Raw genomic sequence first — 20,000 nt, forward strand, 5'->3', positions numbered from 1 at the left:
TTTTGACAATGGGAGGAAACCCAAGCAGAGGGTGAACATGCAAACTCCACACAGAAAGGCCAGGCATTGAACCCAAGACCTTCTTGCTGTGAGGCAACAGTGCTAACCAACAAGCCACCGTGCCACGAGGAAATACAGTAAGTCACATTAATGTAAAGATGCTATTCTGTCTTAAAAAGCCCAAAAAACTGCAGGAGTCAACATGTTGCAGACAAGAGGATGACAGCAGTTCTCTGTGTTTGTACCATTTTGCTTCATGAGACATTAATATAAAATACAACTGTTCTCCACATTAAGACTCAAAGTTTAGAAACCTGACGATGCAGCAGAATAAAATGCATCCTTTGAAAATGAAGTGTGAGAATTCTTGAAAACGTTCCCGCTTGAGGCCATTTCACTGATTTATGACTCAAAGAAATGCTGCAGAAGAACAAGACATTTATCACTAAAAGAAAATCTACAAACTTACATTCCTGTGTTTGAAATACAGTTTAATATCTAACAAATCATGAATCATCTTTCAGTCCTCTGAGGATTTTGGGGTCTTTTTCTGCAACACACATCTATCCAGAAACACTCTGAGTGTTGGCTGCACAGCCTGTGTAAACAGTTTTATGAGCATCGAGTCTGCAGCTCCTTCATTACTGTCACAGTCCTGCTCCTTCAGGTGGCTGATTTACTCTCATTTACACAAGTCTCAATTCAAACAGAAAAACTTCATCACAACATGTTGCTTTTAAAACTGCGTGGTCACAGTATTCACGGCTGTTACATTACGACCTGACAACCACAGCTCACTGTTACTTTAGTCTAATGGGATCGTTGGAGGACGACCAATGGGAAGATAAAGTCATTAAACACAATGGAGCGAGTTACATTTTCAGGTGGACTTCTCCTTTAAAGGATAATTCCAATTTATCACATCATGGGTCTTATTTTCATATGTCTGCTCATCATTTCTATGCTGTTAAAGTCTTATGTTAACACTGGAGTTAATTGCTTGGATCTGAACTGTGGTATTACAGGTCAAAGTTGAAGCAGAAAGCTGTAAGTCTGTAAACTGTGATGGATGTTTAAACAAGGCGAGGCATAATTCAACAACGAGACAATTCAAAATGTTTTACATGAAACATAAAATGCATCAAGACAGGATGTAAAAGCAACACATGGCAAAAGTAAAAAGTGTTGAATTGGCAATAAAATTAAGTTAAAATAGAATAAGACAGATAAAAATAGTAGAATAAAACGTTACAGTGCAGCGTGAGATATTAACCCTAAAGTTTACATTGAATTAAAAGCAGTCGTGAACAAAAAATACTTCAGCTGTTTATAATGGGCAGACTTTACCACTGCAACTAATGATTAACAACAAACTGATGCTTATTTTCATGATTAATTAATAGTTTTCTCTATAAAATGTCAGAAAAATAGTGAAGAATGCTCATTATAATTTCATGATATTTTCATATGTTAGTCCAAAATCTAAAGATATCCAGTTTATGTACGGCAAAGGAAAGCTTCAAATCCTGACTTTGAGAAGCTGCAACAACCAAACATTGGGCAACTAATCGTTGCAGTTTTAGTTTAGTTTAGTTTAGTTACTGTACCATCTTCTAAATTAGTCTGGGATATGTGAGGGTTTATCTGCTCAGTTGTGTTCCCTTTCTTCCCTTCCCTTCCTTTTTCTTTTGCCTTTTGTCATCCACATCAACATGATGCTCACAATGTTGTAATTACTCATAAAACCAGCATCATTAAACACTAACTCAGATAGACTCGCCATGTAGAAGGAAAGCCAGACTCATTTTTCACCTAAACAGACTCTCAACAACAAGCAGGCCAGCAGGCACCTGGAGGTCAGAAAAAGAGCAAAGATAACATGAAGATCTGCCTAAAAAAACTTCCACGGTGAAAACCAGCGACTAGGAAGACGATGCTCATAACAGCACAACACGGAGAACAGCATGGAGAGTTTGTGCCGCAGCTGTATTTCATGAAGAGATCTCCGACAGGCTGACAAAGACGAGCAGCGGCGGCAAAGAAAGAAGATACTCCCACCAAGAAGCATCAACATAGCAACAGGAATCACTAAAAACACGACTTCCAGCAAAGCTTGGGGGGGTTTAAGGGATAAACGGTAACAGCTGCTGTCCTCCATGTATGACTGAGATACAAACTCTTCTCATGGAGTATTTATATTAAATGTTATTTTTTACACTTTAGTACACCGTAATGTTTTCAGGTGGATTTTCCTTTTAGAATATTTCATAAAGCAGCTGAATATGAGCATCAGTGCAGCTGGTTCAGTGTTTTGGTCTCTGATGAGGAGGAAGTGTTTAGTTGTTCTGTCCATGTGGTTTAGTCAAATTTAAAGAGGTTAAAATGTGAAAATAAACGAATGAATAACTTGCACACATTCTTTTCTAAATATTACATTTAATCTGGGGAATCATGGAGATCAGGCACTGTGGTTGCACCATTTGACATTTTCAAGAGCATTCAGTCTTACTTTTGGTAAAAAATGGTGCAAATGTCATTTCAAATGATATAAAACCAACAAAATACAAAATGAACATTTTAACAAACCTGATGCTGCTTTTAAAACTATTTTTAAAGATATTTTTGAATTCATCTCTCTTTCTACCCATAAATCCTTCTGTTTACAGTTGTTTCCTGCACTTGGCTGGGATTATTTTCTGACTCTGAACAAACTGCTCTTATTAGTTTCCAGGCTGTTATGTGTTGGATTTGCTTCTTTAACAACTGAAAAAATAAACCAAACTAAAAAGGGTGGAAAACACAGCAGAGTTTAAATAAACTGCTCTCACTGCTTCACGCTGCTTCTGAAAACCCCGCCGAGCTCTCGCCGATAACTCGGCTTTTACATTCGGAGAAGCTTCCACTTAGAAAAACTGAACTGAAGCATTTTCTTGAACTTATCGCGTCGTGTTTTTCCAGCGACTGCGGCGTTCAGAAGGACGGACAGGAGCAAACAGAAACTGAATACTCGCTTTGAAATGAAGACGAAGGAAAAGCGGCACAAGTGGAGCTTAAAGTCTTCTGGGGTTTTTTTCTCTTCTTAAGTACACATCTGAGCAGTGTTTAAACGGAGAGCAAGTGAATGCATGAATGAGGTGTGGTGGGACCAGGTGAACTTTGACCTGCAGTAGAATTAGGGGGGTCAATCCCTTCGTCCATCCCTCCATCATTACAACAACAGAGGTGGACGAGTGGAGAAGCGTGAACGAGCGATGACAGAGCAAGACTGATGGTGACGAGGACAACAAGAAAGGACAAGCAGGACGGAGAAGGAGAAGGAGGAGAGAAATGAGAGACGAGGAAGGAGGAGGAGGAGGAGGAGGAGAGAGATGAACAGACAGAAAGAGAGAGAGAGAAAAAAAAGAGGTGAAAGCAGATCTGGGACTAATGGACGAGTGCGAGTTCAGATAAATGAGTGATCTGCAGGCCTGAGCACCAACGTGTGCCAGCAGTTTGTTTGACAAATGGATTCAGCGTTCGCCATTTGATACTGCTAAAACAGAGATGGGAGAGTCTAAAGTGAAGTGCGTGCGTGTGTGTCTGTGTGAGTGTGTGTGTGTGTGTGTGTGTGTGTGTCAGCAATTGCCAAAATAAGCCGTTTTGATTCGTGTAACATGAAACTAGAAAACATAAAAAAGGTGAACGAGAACGAGTGAGACCTGCATGCAAAGATGTAAACACTCAGAGCTCCAAACTCCAGATTCACTTCCCCTCTTCTCTCTCTCCTTGTTTCCGTGGTAACCCCCCCAAAAAAGTCCACAGCTTTCAGTCACGGCTAAGGTCATCTACAGGTGCTGTGTCACTCACACGTATATTTTCTACACCGACTTTTACCGACTCAATGAACACATGATTCTCACATTTCTCACACACACATTTCTCAGTTCTGTTTCTATACTTGTGAGGACGCTCATTGACAAAAACACCGCCAACATTTACCATCACAACTACGAGAGCTAAAGATGGATTTAAACTTATGATTTTGACTTCAAGTTCAGATTTGACTGGTTGATATCCTCTTCACATGCAGTATTTGTGTTGATTTATTTAAGAAAGGAGGTTGCATTAGAAGTACAAATGGCTTTTATAGACGTGTGTTACTGAAAAGCAGGAGATAATAGAGGCTTTCTTCAATTTGCTTCTGGTTGTATTCACTCTGATGAACCTCAACCATCAGAAACTAGTAGGAGAAAACACAAGCAGCTAAATGTCCTAAACTTGACCTAAATCTTACCCCTAACCTTTAAAAAAAATCATTTCACTTTCTCAAATGTGACTGAGAATCAAAGTATTAAAGAGGTATCATAAATCTGGCTTTTGGCTCGTGCTCACTCTTGTTATATTTTGTTAGATATTCCCTAATTAAAATAAGTATATGTCTTTAATTTAAGGCAATAAGTTGAGTAGGTCAAAGTTCTTGTGTTAAATGAAAAGTATCATAAGCAAATATAATGAAAGTTTACACACAATACAGTAAACTACTCCCAAAATGTGACTGTAAAAACTTGAATGGGTGTTCACAAAAATAGAAAACACCACCTGAAACAACCCTCAACTTTCTTGATATTCTCACGCACAATTTGTACCATGCAACACACACACACACACACACACACACACACACACACACACACACACACACACACACTCACACACACACAAAACCTCGACCACCCGCTCCCCGGGGTCTCTGAAGTGTGTGTGTGTGTGTATTGATAAAAGGCTCCAGGACCAGTGAAGGGCTCCATTGTAGCAGCGGCTCGGCTCCACACACACTCTGATTGATGCCAGCTGAGAGAACACAAAGACACATTTAACTTGGTCACACACACACACACACACACACACACACACACACACACACACACACACACACACACACACACATGAACCAGTGATATAAGAACATGCACATATGTGAACCCAAGTATGCACATAGGCGAACACAAACACACACACCCAGAGATGTACAATAGCTTTGCATCACACACGAAGAAGAAGAAGAGAACACACACACACACACACACAACTTCACAAAAAAGAGATAAACCTGCACGTCTATTCATGTGCTCACACACACACACACAAGTGCACACACACACACTTAAACTGAACTGCCGGTGACCTTAAACAACCTGCAGGAGAAGCTGCGGAGGTCCCGACCTCCTGATGTGTCTGCAATAAAGTATGAACTTTATTCAACATACATATAAAGGCACATTCTGCTGTGTCTTAAAGCTTTGTTCAACTTCGTCACAATGTATTTTGTAGACTTGTAAGGTCCTTTAAAGAGTCTGTAGTGGTCTGTAGCAGTGGTGGAGGATGTACTAAGATGTTTAATTAAGTAAAAGTAGCGATAACACAAGGAAAAAACACTATACAAGGGCCCTTTTTTGCATATTGAGCAGTTAAATAGCCTAATTTATAACAACATACATATTATAAACTGACCATTTTACTTATAAAATACCAATCAGGTCCCCATTTCTCAAAGCCCAAAGACTTAAAATGGGACTATGATCATCTTTGCCTTCAGATGTTTTTGGGGAACAGGTGCCAAAGTAGTAGCTAGTAAGTTAAGCTTTAAAATAAATGTAGTAGTGTACAAAAAAAGCTATATTTCCTTCTGAAATCTAACAGAATATACTTGCAAATTAGCATAAAGTGGAAAAGTACCTCAAAACTGTACTTAAGTGCAGTACTTGAGTAAATGTGCTTAGTTACAGTAGAAAGAAGCTTGAAAGACTATAGTATGAAAAACTATACATATGATTAAATAGTGATATTCTCTCTCTTTTATTCTCCGTCTATCCATCCACACATCATTATAGTCTATGACCAAACAAACACACCAACAGCATCTAATGGTGACCAACATTTCACATTATTCCTGGAATTACAAACCACACACACACACACACACACACACACACACACACACACACACACACACCTACACACACAAACAGACACAAACAAACAGTCGTGTTTGTATATTCACGCATAAATGGACTAAAATATGCACACATGTACAAAAACCACAAGAAATGTAGTGAAAACAAAAATCATGGGGACCGTTATCTACAGAGACGCATGATTGAGAGCGAGCACACACACACACACACACACACACACACACACACACACACACACACACACACACACACACACACACACACACACACACACACACACACACACACACACACACACACAAGCTATGCGACTGTGGTTAAAACAAAGTCATTTCGCTGATGATGACCTGCATGAGGTTTGGTGGCTACAATAAGCAACTTGTGGAGGAGCCAATCAGGAAGCAGGACAGACTGAATACTTTTAATGAGGGGAAAAAGGGGAATACCACCAAAATTATAGAAGTCATATACAAAAAAGTTTGAGGGTACAGTTCTTGTTTCTGTATGTGAACATTTGTCTCTCACATGGCTCAAAATATTTGGGGGAAAAAAAAACCTTTCAAATGTTCATCAGAGTCGCCATAAATATAAAATCTAATGGAAATATTGTGGCAGTCGCACAAAATCTACCCGGGAATAATAACTCAGTGTTTGATCCGACTGCCAGTCTGAATTAAACTGACTGAGCTGATTGATGTTTTTCAGACTAAAATCTCATAAACCAACTGTGTTTCCTCTACATTTATGTTCCAGTAATTTGCAACAGCAATCACTTTAGAAAGAATGGTGAAGCCATCTGGATTCGATATGTTGATAAACATATTGAGGAAGTGTTTGTAATGGATACGTCTGTACAGTTGCAAAACCTTCATACGCCGCTGAACACGTCTGGAAAACGTCCACTATCAACACTCTTCATTTGTTTTTCCTACAATATCTGCTCTCACAATACAATATCCGCTCATATCATTTAAAACATAACGATTATTTTTTTCATGCTTATCGTGAGACGACTCAAAGCACTCGGTGCTTGCAGATTAGTGAAAGATGTTTGTTTGGTTTTTTGTTTTACTTGCTTATTTTTTTTCAATATTTAACCAACAGCATCATCTTTCCACTAATCATAACCAATTGTTTTAGTGGCTTAAATCAAACGGCTGGCTCTGATGTCAGCGTGACCACTGTGTGTAAGCACCTCAGGAGCAATGACACAATAACCAAACTGCACAAAAATGCAAAATCCTCTCAAACAGTACTTTAGTGTAACATCGTTATCTAATTTAATTACAAAATAAATGTAGTCAGACCTTTAAGATTTTGCTCAGGAGGGTTTTTTCCTAATTTTTTAATATTTAACATGTTACTGAATACATATATTGCTGTTTTTAATTCTTTGAAATCAATATTGTTTTCATATTTAGTAAATAAATCATGATGTGGGATTATTTGGAGTCACAGTACCAATTAAACCCACTTTATTCATCAAATATCTTTATTTTATATTCCAAAATCTACATGAACTAATGAATACATTTTCAAATGAGAGATAAATGTTGCTTTATAAGAAATGATCTCCCTTATAAATCATGTCAGTATCCATGAAAAACAGCTGGACTTAGATTTTGGTGCTTAATGGAAACATTTACCCTAACAGCTGAAAACATTGGTTAGACAATTAGAAGTTTAGTACCTGAAATAGTTACATTACTTATTACATTTTAAATAGAGTAAATAGCAATCTGAAACCTATTACATTTCCAGAGTAACCTTCCCAGCCCTGATTATATTCTATGCAGTGTTTTAGACCTCTATACACCTTCAAAATCAATGATCTATTACTTAAGCTGGCACTGATGTATTACATTTATTCTCTTATATTTCTCTCTATGTTTAATCTGTTTTGGATTATGGGTTAGTGTCAGATGTTATTTATGGAAAAAAGCAGCTGTTTCTACATTGACTTCATTGAATGCTGTGAACCACTCAGCCTTAACAATCCTTATAGTACCCATCATGGTACTCTTTATCAAAAGGTTAGCTGATATAAAGCTTTACTACAGGTACCACCACCTCATATTTAATGTCTTTTTACCCTGAAGTCACACAATATTGGTACTCGATCACAGAATAGGTTGTTGCTCTAAACTCCGTTAGCCAGAACTAAAATAGGAAAAATGTCTTTCTCTAATAATGCTCCTTACACTTGGAACAATCTGCAAAAGGTCCTTAAATTAGATTCTTTACCTCCACTACAGCTGCTTAAAAAGTCTTATTTCAGACCTTGTTTCAATTGATTGCAAATGTTTTAACTTCACCGTCATATTCATTGTTTTATTTCCTTTACTAAATGGTCTTCCCAGGTAAAATAAAGGTTAATAATATTTCACTTTTACCTGGAGTAAAACACCTCACAGTGATGTTTTCAGTCTGATTACAGTCTCATGCAGTATATGAAATATAATTTGAGAGCATTGGTTGAAAAGCACCATAAAGCATCACGGCAACTAACTAGGATGTTATGTATTAAATCTGAATGTTAACAATCACAGTATAAGTTTTCTAACCTGGTATCTGTTTATTTCCTGCCATGTTTGGGACTTTTTTTCTACCCAATATGCTGATAAGATGAACAAAATATGTGCACTGAAACGGTCAGCAGCATGATTTCCACTTCATGTGAATGTTGGAAGTGGACAAACAGCACAGAGGTTAGAATATCTGGAAAATAAGGGCCTTGCTTTTTGTCCAGTGTCACACTATCAAACTTACGACTTTGGAAAGCTATAATATGACTCAGCACTGTGTTTAGGATATGGTTTGGCTACGGTTTGGGTGATTTTGGTGTTTGTGTTCTGGTTTTGTAACAGCTATGTTTAGAGGTGACTGCAGCAGCAGCAAAAGCACTTATGTATGACTTATTAAAAGCGTGTTTCTAGTGGAAGCGGCTCAGATATCAGCGGAGGAGTCGGGCGAGAGGCGGGCGAACGTGAAGCCAGAGAGACAAACGGGCCGCTGTCAAACATGAGTGAAAGTTTGTAAAAGTCGACACGGCTGCGAGTGGAAGAATGAATCAAAATCATCCGCTGCCAGAGTTTTTATCCTCGGATAAAATGACACAGATGAGAAACAAAGCGTGGAGTGTTTGTGTGTGTGTGTGTGTGTGTGTGTGTGTGTGTGTGTGTGTGTGTGTGTGTGTGTGTGTGTGTGTGTGTGTGTGTGTGCCAAAGAGCCAACAGATTAGATGTTTCCTGCTCAGTTAGCCACAGCAAGCAGCATGGATGAACTCCAAGCCACACACACACACGCTCGCACACGCACACGCACACGCACACACACACACACACATACAATATACAGGATATACAGACTTAAATACGAATACACATGCACACACACACACGCACACACACACACACACACACACACTGTACTATCTGTGTCAGTGGAAAATGACAGCAGTCTGTTTGGCAGAAAGCGACGTGGCAGGACACCTCACTCCCCCGAAGGATGACTGAGTGAGTGAGTGAGACAGAAAGAAAGAAAGAAAGAAAGAAAGAAAGAAAGACAGAAAGAAAGAAAGACAGAAAGAAAGACAGAAAGAAAGAAAGAAAGAAAGAAAGAAAGAAAGAAAGAAAGAAAGAAAGAAAGAAAGAAAGAAAGAAAGACATAAAGAAAGAAAGAAAGAAAGAAAGAAAGAAAAAGGAACAAAAAATCAAGTGTTTATGAGGAACTTGGATTTAAAAAAAAAACATAAAAACTTGAGTAGAAATGCAGAAAATTAAAGGCCTTGCTGAGGTGGAAAAATTGGTGTATCGTTAAAAGCAAGAGAGGCGACAAAGTGTAACGCTAACAGACTTATTAAGATATTAAGATTAAAGATTAAATATGTGAAATATGGCAGCAGACAAAGCAGCGGCTCCTTAAATGAATACATGAAAAACAAAGAAAGTGCAGGAGCTGAACGGTTCCAGCAAATACCACAAAACCACAAGGTCCGTGGTTCAAATCCGCTCGGAGACCTTTGTCCATCTCTCTCCTCCGTCTTGTTTCCTGTCTGCTTCTTTATTGTCAACTGTCAAATAAAAAGCCCCAAAAACGCCCTGCTCCCCCCTCTCCCCTTCCCCTCCCTTCCCCTCCCTCTCCCCTCCTTCATACTTGCACCGTTTGTCACTCTTTTTAAGTTACATCATCTTATTTCATCCTTTTTCTTCTGCAATTGTTTAATGGCCCGTGACTGGAAAATTAGCACCACCAACTGTTTATCTCCGCAAACCCAACTCCCAAATATTTGGATAGCAGCAGCGGATGGAAACATACATTCATCAAAAAAAAAAAAAAAAAAGTTTTTCCTTGTTATTAAAAAATATGCGCTATGTTTTGGATGGAAACGGATGGAAAAGAAAGAAGAAACTAGAGGTATATAGAGTAGAGTGAGAGAGGTCTGCACTGGCAGAGAGAAGGAGAGAAGGAATAAGGGGGGAAGTGGAAGAAGGCAAAGAAAACAGAATAAAGGTTCAGGCTGGGGTCAGATTAACGCGTTATAGATGGTCTCGTGTGCGTGTGTGTATGTATGTGTGTGTGTGTGTGTGTGTGTTCAGGCTCAGTGTTTCCGTGTCTTAATTAAAGAGCCAATTAGAACCTCAGTGTAACGACGGCTGGAATCACAGAGCCCATTTCCTCGTGTCGGATGACTAATAGACACACTAACACACACACACACACACACACAGATACTGTTACATACACATGCACAAACACACTCTGGAAGTCTAAGACACACTAACACACACACACAAGCAGAAACACACAAACACTCATGATCACAGACACTTTCATTAACATTTCTTCCACGTGCACACACACACACACACACACACACACACACACACAGATACAATTACATACACATGCACTGTCTAAGACACACTAACACACACACACAGAAACACACACAAACACTCATGATCACAGACACTTTCATTTACATACCTTCCACGTGCACACACACACACACAAATACAGTTACATACACATGCACAGTCTAAGACACACTAACACACACACACACACACACACGCACACACACGCACGCACACACACATGATCACAGACACTTTCATTAACATCCCTTTCACGTGCACAAACACACACACACGCACACACATCAATAATAATAATAAATGTGCTTTCACTAACGCAGGAACACATTGCCTTAGTAACAGAAGCACTGTAATGGATTCACTGCTTTACGCACACACACACACACACACACACACACACACACACACACACACACACAGACCTTCCAAGCTGTAGGCGAGGTGAGGTCCAAATATCTAAGTACGTGTCTGGTTTAAGTTCCTTTCTGCTGTTGCAAAGCTTGATGCCGGCTGCCAAACACCTGCACACACGCAGCACGGCACTCAAAACACTGCAGGGGCGTATGAGAGCGCTTTCAGGGAGTTAACCTAAACATTACAAATTGTCAGACACTAGCTAACACTGTCAGACTACACAACACAAACACAGAGAACACGGATACCAAACACAGATAGCTCAACTTCATTATCAATAACACATCTGGGGCTTTTTTTTTTTTTTCCTGTCTCATTTTTTATTTCTGAAGTCATCGGTGTATTGTACAGTTTTTGTCTTTTTGGCCACACTGTATATGTATTGGCTATTTGTGATGTTTAAGGTGTACTGTTACATCCAAGTCAAACTGCATGAGTGAAACAATGTAAATAAGGACTTCATGAAGTGTGAGAAAACCTCAAAAGCAATAATGAAGGTTTACATTTAAAGAGGAAATGTTCATTGCATCCCAACTATGGAATGAAACAAACATACTGATGATTTAACTGTTTAACTTTTAGAGCTTTATCAGTATTGTGGCTAAAAATCTTAAGTTTACTTTGAGGTTGGTGCTAAAGTTTAGGTTACGGAGTTAAAATAAAAAAAAATCCAAGGAGCTTAAATCTGCTTTAGTCAAATTTAAAGGGGTTAAAATGTGAAAATAAACGTATGAATAACTTGCACATAGTCTTTTTTTTGTTGACCCAGCATCAAATGTCTGCTTTTAATCCATTTTGTCTAAGTGGTGTAACCATAAAAACTGTGTACCAAATAATTCAACTTGCTTAAAAACACTAAATTCTCAATAAAACACCATATCAACTAGTTTGGCATGATCTTACAAGTAATTATTAGTATAAGTCCACTTAAATACACTGTAGGTGAATAAAATATTTAATATTTATCATTCTTTTGTGGTTACACCATTTGACATTTTCAGGAGAATTCAGTCTGATTTTTGGTTTTTAAAAAATGGTGCAAATGTCATTTCAAATGTCATAAAACCAACAAAAAGTACACTGTGTTCAGGTTTGGGCAGGTCAGTTTTGTCTCAAATCAAACACGGCCGTTGCACACTTACATTTGCTCCCTCCTTTTCTTTCTTTCTCACCTTCTTACCTTCTGCTACGGAGCCAAGATGGCGACCGTTGAGGGTGAGAAGTGTCCATAGTTCCACACTCAACTTTTTGACCGTTTTGAGTGAAACCATCCAGGTACTCATAGTGCTGATTGTTTCCAAACTTCTCAAACTTTGCACTTATGACCTCAAAATGTCAAGCGTAAGTACAGAAGTACGAGATTTGAGACACAGCCGGTCGAGGCAGATGGCCGCCTACTTAGAGTCCGGTTCTGCCTGAGGTTTCTTCCTGTTAAAAGGGTGTTTTTCCTTGCCGTGCTCATGTGGGAATGTTGAGTCTCTTTAACTTAAACTAAAGAGTACAGTCTAGACCTGCTCTATGTGAGAAGTGCCTTTAGATGCCTTTTGTTGTGATTTGGCGCTCTATAAATAAAGATTGATTGACTGATTAAAGCTCGGAGTGTCCAAAATTAGGATAACTCAGACATTGTTATTACTCTTCAGGTGAAGCTGGGTTATATCCAGAAACACTGGGACTGAGCTAAATACAAAGTTCCTGAAATAAACAGCAAACACCAACTACAGACCATGAAATCTTTATCAGATTTCATCAGAGCCTGACTGATACTCTGCCTGATATTCTGCTTTTGACGCAACATTTCCTGCAGCAGTGCTACAATGATGGGAACCAATTAGCGAGGGAAAAACCTGTGACGTTACTATACTGTTGGTAAAAAGAAAACTGCAAAAAAGACGCTTCTTTAAGAGCTGTGATTGGTTCTTTGAGGTTACATTTTGAGATATTTACTTAAATGGACAAAAAAATCTAGCATTTATTTTGATATTTGTTAAATAACAGCATTAATAGAAGCAGTATAGGAGTAAAAGAAGTAACACCAACATGCTCCAGGAGTCAGAAAGAGAGACAGAGAGGTAGATTTTTTTTCTTTTTGGTTGCTTTGGGGACGTAAACAAGCTGCAGACGGTGGCGACATAGCGATCTGGCGGATGAGTGATGGAGAGATCAGCATCTCTACTCCCAGTGTCTGATGAAGCGATAGGCAGACAGACAGACAGTAACCACTATTGTCTGTGGTCAAAACAAGGGCACACACACACAATGCTGATAACACTGTCTGTCTACACTCCTCACTGATAACACAGCAGGAGGAGACGGGACAAAGAAAGAAAGGAAGAGAGAAAGAGAGACAGATTGAAGAGGCTGGCGGAAAAGGACGGTGGAGATGTAAAGAAGATCCATAAGACTGAGACAGTAGAGAAGTTGTTGTTTATTCAAGCCTGGTTGGAGTGTTGAGGGAGTGGAGAAGAGGAGGATTAGGGCGATAGGATCTGGCAAACCAACCTGATCCAACCTTTTGATGGTTTATCATCCACTGTGGAAAGCTCTGGAACGTACCAAACTGATAATCACAACCTCCTCCCATCTCTCTCTCTGCAGCTCTCTGCTGCTTTTCCCCCCACCTCGTCAAAAACCTGCTTTTCCTTCTGCTTTAAGTCATTAATAATGATTTAACATGTGCTAGAAATGTATCGATATTCAATTTTACGGTAAAACATGCTCAATCAAGTAATGGAAGTTTGGAATTGATCATAAATTGTGATAAAATCGAGCATAACTGTGGTATTTAAACTGCTTTATCTCAAAACAGTTATTGGCCAGAATGAAAATGAATAGCTCGATTAGAGGCTGAAGGAAAACTGCACATTATATCTTTCTATCTCTTGCTCAATTTTCCGTATTTGATTCAAAAGACTGCTCACCAAATGTGGACGGCGTAAGCAGCGTTCATATTTCATGTGCAACTAAATACAATCCAGGAAGCTCAGTTTGAGTTATAGATCCACGAGTATGGAGGATTATCAGATGCCCAAATATCAGCACAGCACAGTTTATAATATCACGAAAGAGGGAGTGCAGAAATACAGCGTTTAAGTTACCAAGCAATCTACCAGGAATGTGCGCACACATATTTGCCAGATGATACTTCATCTCCTTCTGGTAAAAGTGGAGCCAAGTTCTAGCTTTTCGCCGAACGCCTCTGCGTCGGCATCCCCGCTGTGCAGTGCAGAGGTCCCGTACAAATGACTGAGGGGACTCGTGCGGTGCTGAACGTGGCCTCATGCTTGCAGTATTTGTATTTTCAGATGTTTCCAGTAATCCAAAGCAAATGTCATCATTTTAATGTGACTCGACTGACATTTAAGGAGCAAAGAATGTTACGCAGCTGCAAGCCGTGATTTCTTCTCCACGCAGGCTCCTATTATCGTTATGTATGTCCTTCGGGGATCTGCATGTCATCAGTGCTGATGAAGATGTATTTTAAGTCGGTCACTTTACTTATATACAGTAAGGCCAGATCATTTCAATATTACAACACAATGCACAGTGCGGACACCAGCTGTAAAAATGTCCTCTTGTCGTCCAAATCGAAGCAGTTTTCAGCCATTTTTTTTTTATTATCCAAGCAGCATTTTGCAGGTGGAGCCATGTTACCGATGTCTGGAAACTGCTGCTGAACTAAAGCTACAGTAAAACTAATCATTTTGTGGATTGAGTAGGTCGATTTTTCCTCCCAGGGCCCAAAGTGATATCAGAGGACTTTTTTTGTTGAAAGAACAGCACAAAAAGGTTCAATTTAAATGATTTAAAAGAAAGAAAAGCAGTTCATGTTCACATTTGTCTTGGCATTTTGCTTCTATAATGACTGTCAATCACTTGCCTTTTAATGTTTATTTTCTGTCAATCAACAAAATGATTGATCAATCTATTGTTCAGCAATAAATTGAACTTCGGGAATTCATATTTTGTCGAAACTTTCCTGGTAGCACTGCTAGAGTGACACTCCTACCTCCAACAATATCACACATTACAGGAAACCACTGAAATAAAGTTGTAATAAAAGTCAGATTGTCTTAATGTGGAGCTTTGTTGCACATGATGGAAATCACTGACCAAAGGAGAATGAGGCAGGTTGAGGGAGAGTATGTATAGACCTATAACACCTCATCAACATTCAATGAGTAGCTACTGAATTCATCATATTCCTTGTCCAGGAATGATGAATGGTCGAGATCCCCAAATTGATGCTTCTACCATTTCACTTCATTCAAAAGGTGATCCAGACGAGTGTGAATATAAGCTGAATGTTTCAAATGTAAAAATTACAAGAAGTGAGAAGGTGTTGGGTTTTCTTCGGTAAGAAAAATAAAGTCAAAGTCTACTTTTCTGACCGCCTCCCCAATCAAGGCTGTCAGAGATGCTTTAACAGGTCGTCGTTCAGCGGCGCGGACGGCTGCTAAAACACAGCGGCGTGATTTATGAGGCTGTCCCGCTCCGTCAAAGAGCCGGCTCAACTCTTGTGTTTTCTCTGGGACGCCGAGGCTGAGAGAGAGGGAGGCATTCTGCTTTTCTTTGACACGCGTGTTCACACGGTCGCGAACAAAGAGCTTTATTCTCTGCTGATAGGGTGTGTGTGTGTGTGTGGGTGTGTGTGTGTGTGTGTGTGTGTGGGTGTGTGTGAGCGACCCACCCTCTCTCCATCACTCTCCATCACTCTCCAGACTCCCCCCTCCCCTCAATATATAATGAATATGGCTCTTTTTTTTGGAGTTGTCAGAGTGTCTAAAATATGGGGGCAGATGAAAATACAAACACACTGTCTGGGTGAAACTACACAACACACACACACAAGTACGTTGAATATTCATTTAACAAATACTCATAGATTGGATGATTTTAACCTCTTCAGCCTCTCAGTACAAGCTCATATTTTCTAACTGGGGTCCTAAGGTTAAAGATACCAAAGATCAGTTGTGGTGTGTATTAAATGACACGCAAGAAAGTCGGATTATATCCATTTGTGAATGTTATACAGCTTAAATGGAGAGTTGGAACAAGCCGATGCAGAAGATACGTTTATCTTATACACTAAGACAGTGTTTTTTCCAGTTGTAAATCTACTTAAATCTACTCATATTGGTTAAAGCTTTACATACCTGCACCTATTAACAGAAATCCTCAAAACACACCATATACATGTACATATAACCTTGCATACATGCAAATGCACACAAACTCCTTCATGACATAATCACACACATGTTCTTAAACCTCTTGTGCCTACATCCATATGCAAACACACACACACACACACACACACACACACACACACACACACACACACACACACACACACACACACACACACACACACACACACACCTGAAAGCTCAGACAAAAACATCTTTTACAAAACCTTAAATCTACACACCCTCTCTCCATCTCCGCTTGTGTCTCGCAAACCCACACACACACACACACACACACACACACACACTGAGGTCAGTAGTTGGGTGGTCCTGAGGGCCCAGAGGCCCCAGACGGAGCAGGGGACTAAATTACAGAGCATGACCCACCACAGTGACACCCAACCTGGGATTAACACCCGGGCTGAGTCCCAGGCCGCTGGTAGCTCCAGGCTGTGGGAGCTGACCTCGACAGGTTTGGAGGTGACCTCAGACACGCACACACACACACACACACACACTCACTCGCATACTCGCTGGCTGAATCCCGGCCCACCCAGAGCTGAAATAATGAGGGGGTTTGGTCAGTCCATCTGGATGGGGGGAATTGGGGTTCTGGGTGGAGGCTAGACTGGTTCACACCAAGATTCTTCCGTTCAGAAATATCCAGATTTTGTCTACACGTAAGTACATTTGAGACTTATCAGAGTTCACACCTGGCTGCACGAGGAGTCTCAGAAGTGTCACAAGAGGAACACTTTTCCTCCCAGCTCTCATCTGAAAGTGTGACGGCATGTCAAACAGACAAAAACACATTTTTAATGTCTGGAAATTCAGCCGGAGACGACGGATACGGGTTACTTTTATGGTCGTAGTTATTTTTCTTACTGGATAAAATGAGAAAGACAGAGATGAAAACGAGTGGTGGTGAAACAAGTGATTGATTGGATGTTTTTAGACACCAGTTGAAGCTTTGACACCCAACATACATACTGCATCACTCTCTCTTTTACACTTCAGTCTGATGCAAGAAATGAAATAAAATCACATTATGCTGTATTTCTTAAAGATTCCCAAAGGTTTGATCAAATTTCATGACTTTTCTATCTGGAATCAACGACTGAAAGTTCTTAAATATCATAAAACTTTGATTGTCAATAAGCTAATGTGGTCAGTCCACTTGTGAAATAGCGCCATCATATATTTACTTTAGATTTATGACATTTCCTAGAATGCCTTCAGACCCCAAAGGACATGAACTTGTTCCTTTAAGATGAAAGTTTTAAGTGTCAGCAGAGAGTAATACTGACTTTAAAAACAGTTCAGAAAAAGTGAGATTCAGTCATTTCTGAAAAAATAAAAAAAATCTTTTCATTACAGTGTTACGGCATTTTCAGTAATCAAACTTCAGTGGAACAGCTGGAAACATCTGGACGTAACGTCACATCGCCTGCATGTGGAGGTCAGACCAGGTGAAAGAGGGAGGTCACACACGCACAAACACACACACACACACACATGCACACCTCATAAAGTGGGCTGATACAGCTGTTTGGAAGTGTGCTCGGGGTCAGAGTTCAAACAGATACACTGACACCACACACACTCATGCCCCAAAGCAAGGCACTTAAATAAGTTCAGGCTGAATCGCACACACACACACACACACACACACACACACACACACACACACACGCACGCACGCACACACACACACACGCACACACACACACACACTGATCCGTCCTGACACAAACACACTCAGACAACCTCCCAAAGAGACTTTGCGTGCACACACGACACACACAGTTAGTAAGAGTGTATTAATAGCATGTGATGTGACTTAACCCAAGGGCCTATTTCACCAGAACAGCTGCGAGTGCGGACGACTCTAAAGCCAAAATATATATGAACTCTGTTGGTACGTCGGAGAGTTCAATGGTGCAAGAAAACATATGGACACGCCTGCCACACACACATTTTTTTTTTTTAAATTATAATAACTCAACTGCTCGTGTGAATATTCTGACTAAAATAACCTGGATGCTGATTTAATCATATGTGTATTTAGGACATGAGACATCCATATGTGTTGCTCACACTGATGATCAGAGTGTTTGAGAGTCTTTTGGAGCAAAATAAGTCTGATATGTCTAATAAACTACTAATCAAGACTTCTTTCAGGTCTGTGGCGAACATTATAATCACAATCCTTCCATTGTACAATCAATACATTAACCGGTCTTTAAAATGTCAGAAAATAGTGACTTTCCTTAAGCGTTACTGAAGTTATCAAATCACTTATTTTGTCTGACAAATGCCCGAAACCCTAAAGATAATTACGTTATTTTGAAGTCAGCACATCAGTAATTAAATGTCATGTAAAAAAGGTCTCAGCCAGACTGCTGCCACCGAGTTGAAAGCACACCATCATCTAAAATATCACTGTATGCTCTAGTGTTAAGAGGAGTTGTAACAATTAATTACATTGTCAATTAATCTTGAGATTATATTACTGATTATTGATTAAATAATTGATTAATCAATCATCAAATTAATTGCTTTTAATCTTTCTGTTGATCAGCTAATCAATTAACTAATCATTGCAGCGCTACTTAATATACTTATTAGATCAAGTTAATACCGTGATGGATTTTTTGTATGTTTGCATGTTTTATGGATTCATATTTCTTGTGTCTTGCATCTGATTGGTTGATTCCTGAGTGATGTTTAAATTGGACACCTGCATAGTGACTAATGGTAAGTGACTGACAGCGTGCAGGAGATCTGATATCTTAACTTTAAAGTTTAAAAAAGTATTGTGGAGAAACACAGAGCGACAATTTCCAGATTTTATCCATAAAATATGAATTTTAAACTAATGGAGCCAATAAGCTCAAACAGGAACCTTCACTTTTCTTCAAATGGACGCAGCATTCATGAGCCAAACAACTTCTTATCCTCTCGTAATTACTCATGCTGAAATTACAAAGAAAACACCAAGAAACCAGATGAAAACTCAGTTCAGGACTTCAGGAGCTGATGATTTGTAAGTCGGATTTATTTCCCCACACAGAGACACACACACACACACACACGCTAACACACACACACGCTAACACAGTGCAGAAACACACATGGGGTGAAGATAACTGTCTTGTCTGATCATAAATATATCTTCAGGTTATTTTCAGACATTTCTCTTTATATGTGCTTTATGTTGCCAGTGAGTATGTGGTCTGTGGTGTGTGTGTGTGTGTGTGTGTGTGTGTGTGTGTGAGCGTGTGTGTGTGAGCGTGTGTGTGTACGCATATGTGTGTATGTGTGTGTGTGTGTGTGTGTGAGTGTGTGTGTGGGGACAGTGTTTAGTCTGAAGCCATATTTAGTCTCTCTGGTCCTAAGAGGAGGCCTATAATCACACAGAGCCTTTCTCTCTACTCATTACACACACACACACACACGCACACACACACACACACACACGTACACACACACACACACACACACACACGTACGTACACACACACACACACACACACATACATATCGTGGCCTGTCATTAACAG

General features: G+C 39.6%; 1 protein-coding gene across 1 annotated transcript in view; it reads right to left on the reverse strand.

The window, feature by feature from the left end:
* Positions 1-20,000, reverse strand: part of bbs9 (Bardet-Biedl syndrome 9) — a 217,983-nt gene that overhangs the window by 103,875 nt on the left and 94,108 nt on the right. The gene's annotated exons all lie outside the window — the stretch shown is intronic.

Source organism: Scomber scombrus, chromosome 7 (genome assembly GCF_963691925.1).
Source record: "Scomber scombrus chromosome 7, fScoSco1.1, whole genome shotgun sequence".
NCBI classification, from domain to species: domain Eukaryota; kingdom Metazoa; phylum Chordata; class Actinopteri; order Scombriformes; family Scombridae; genus Scomber; species Scomber scombrus.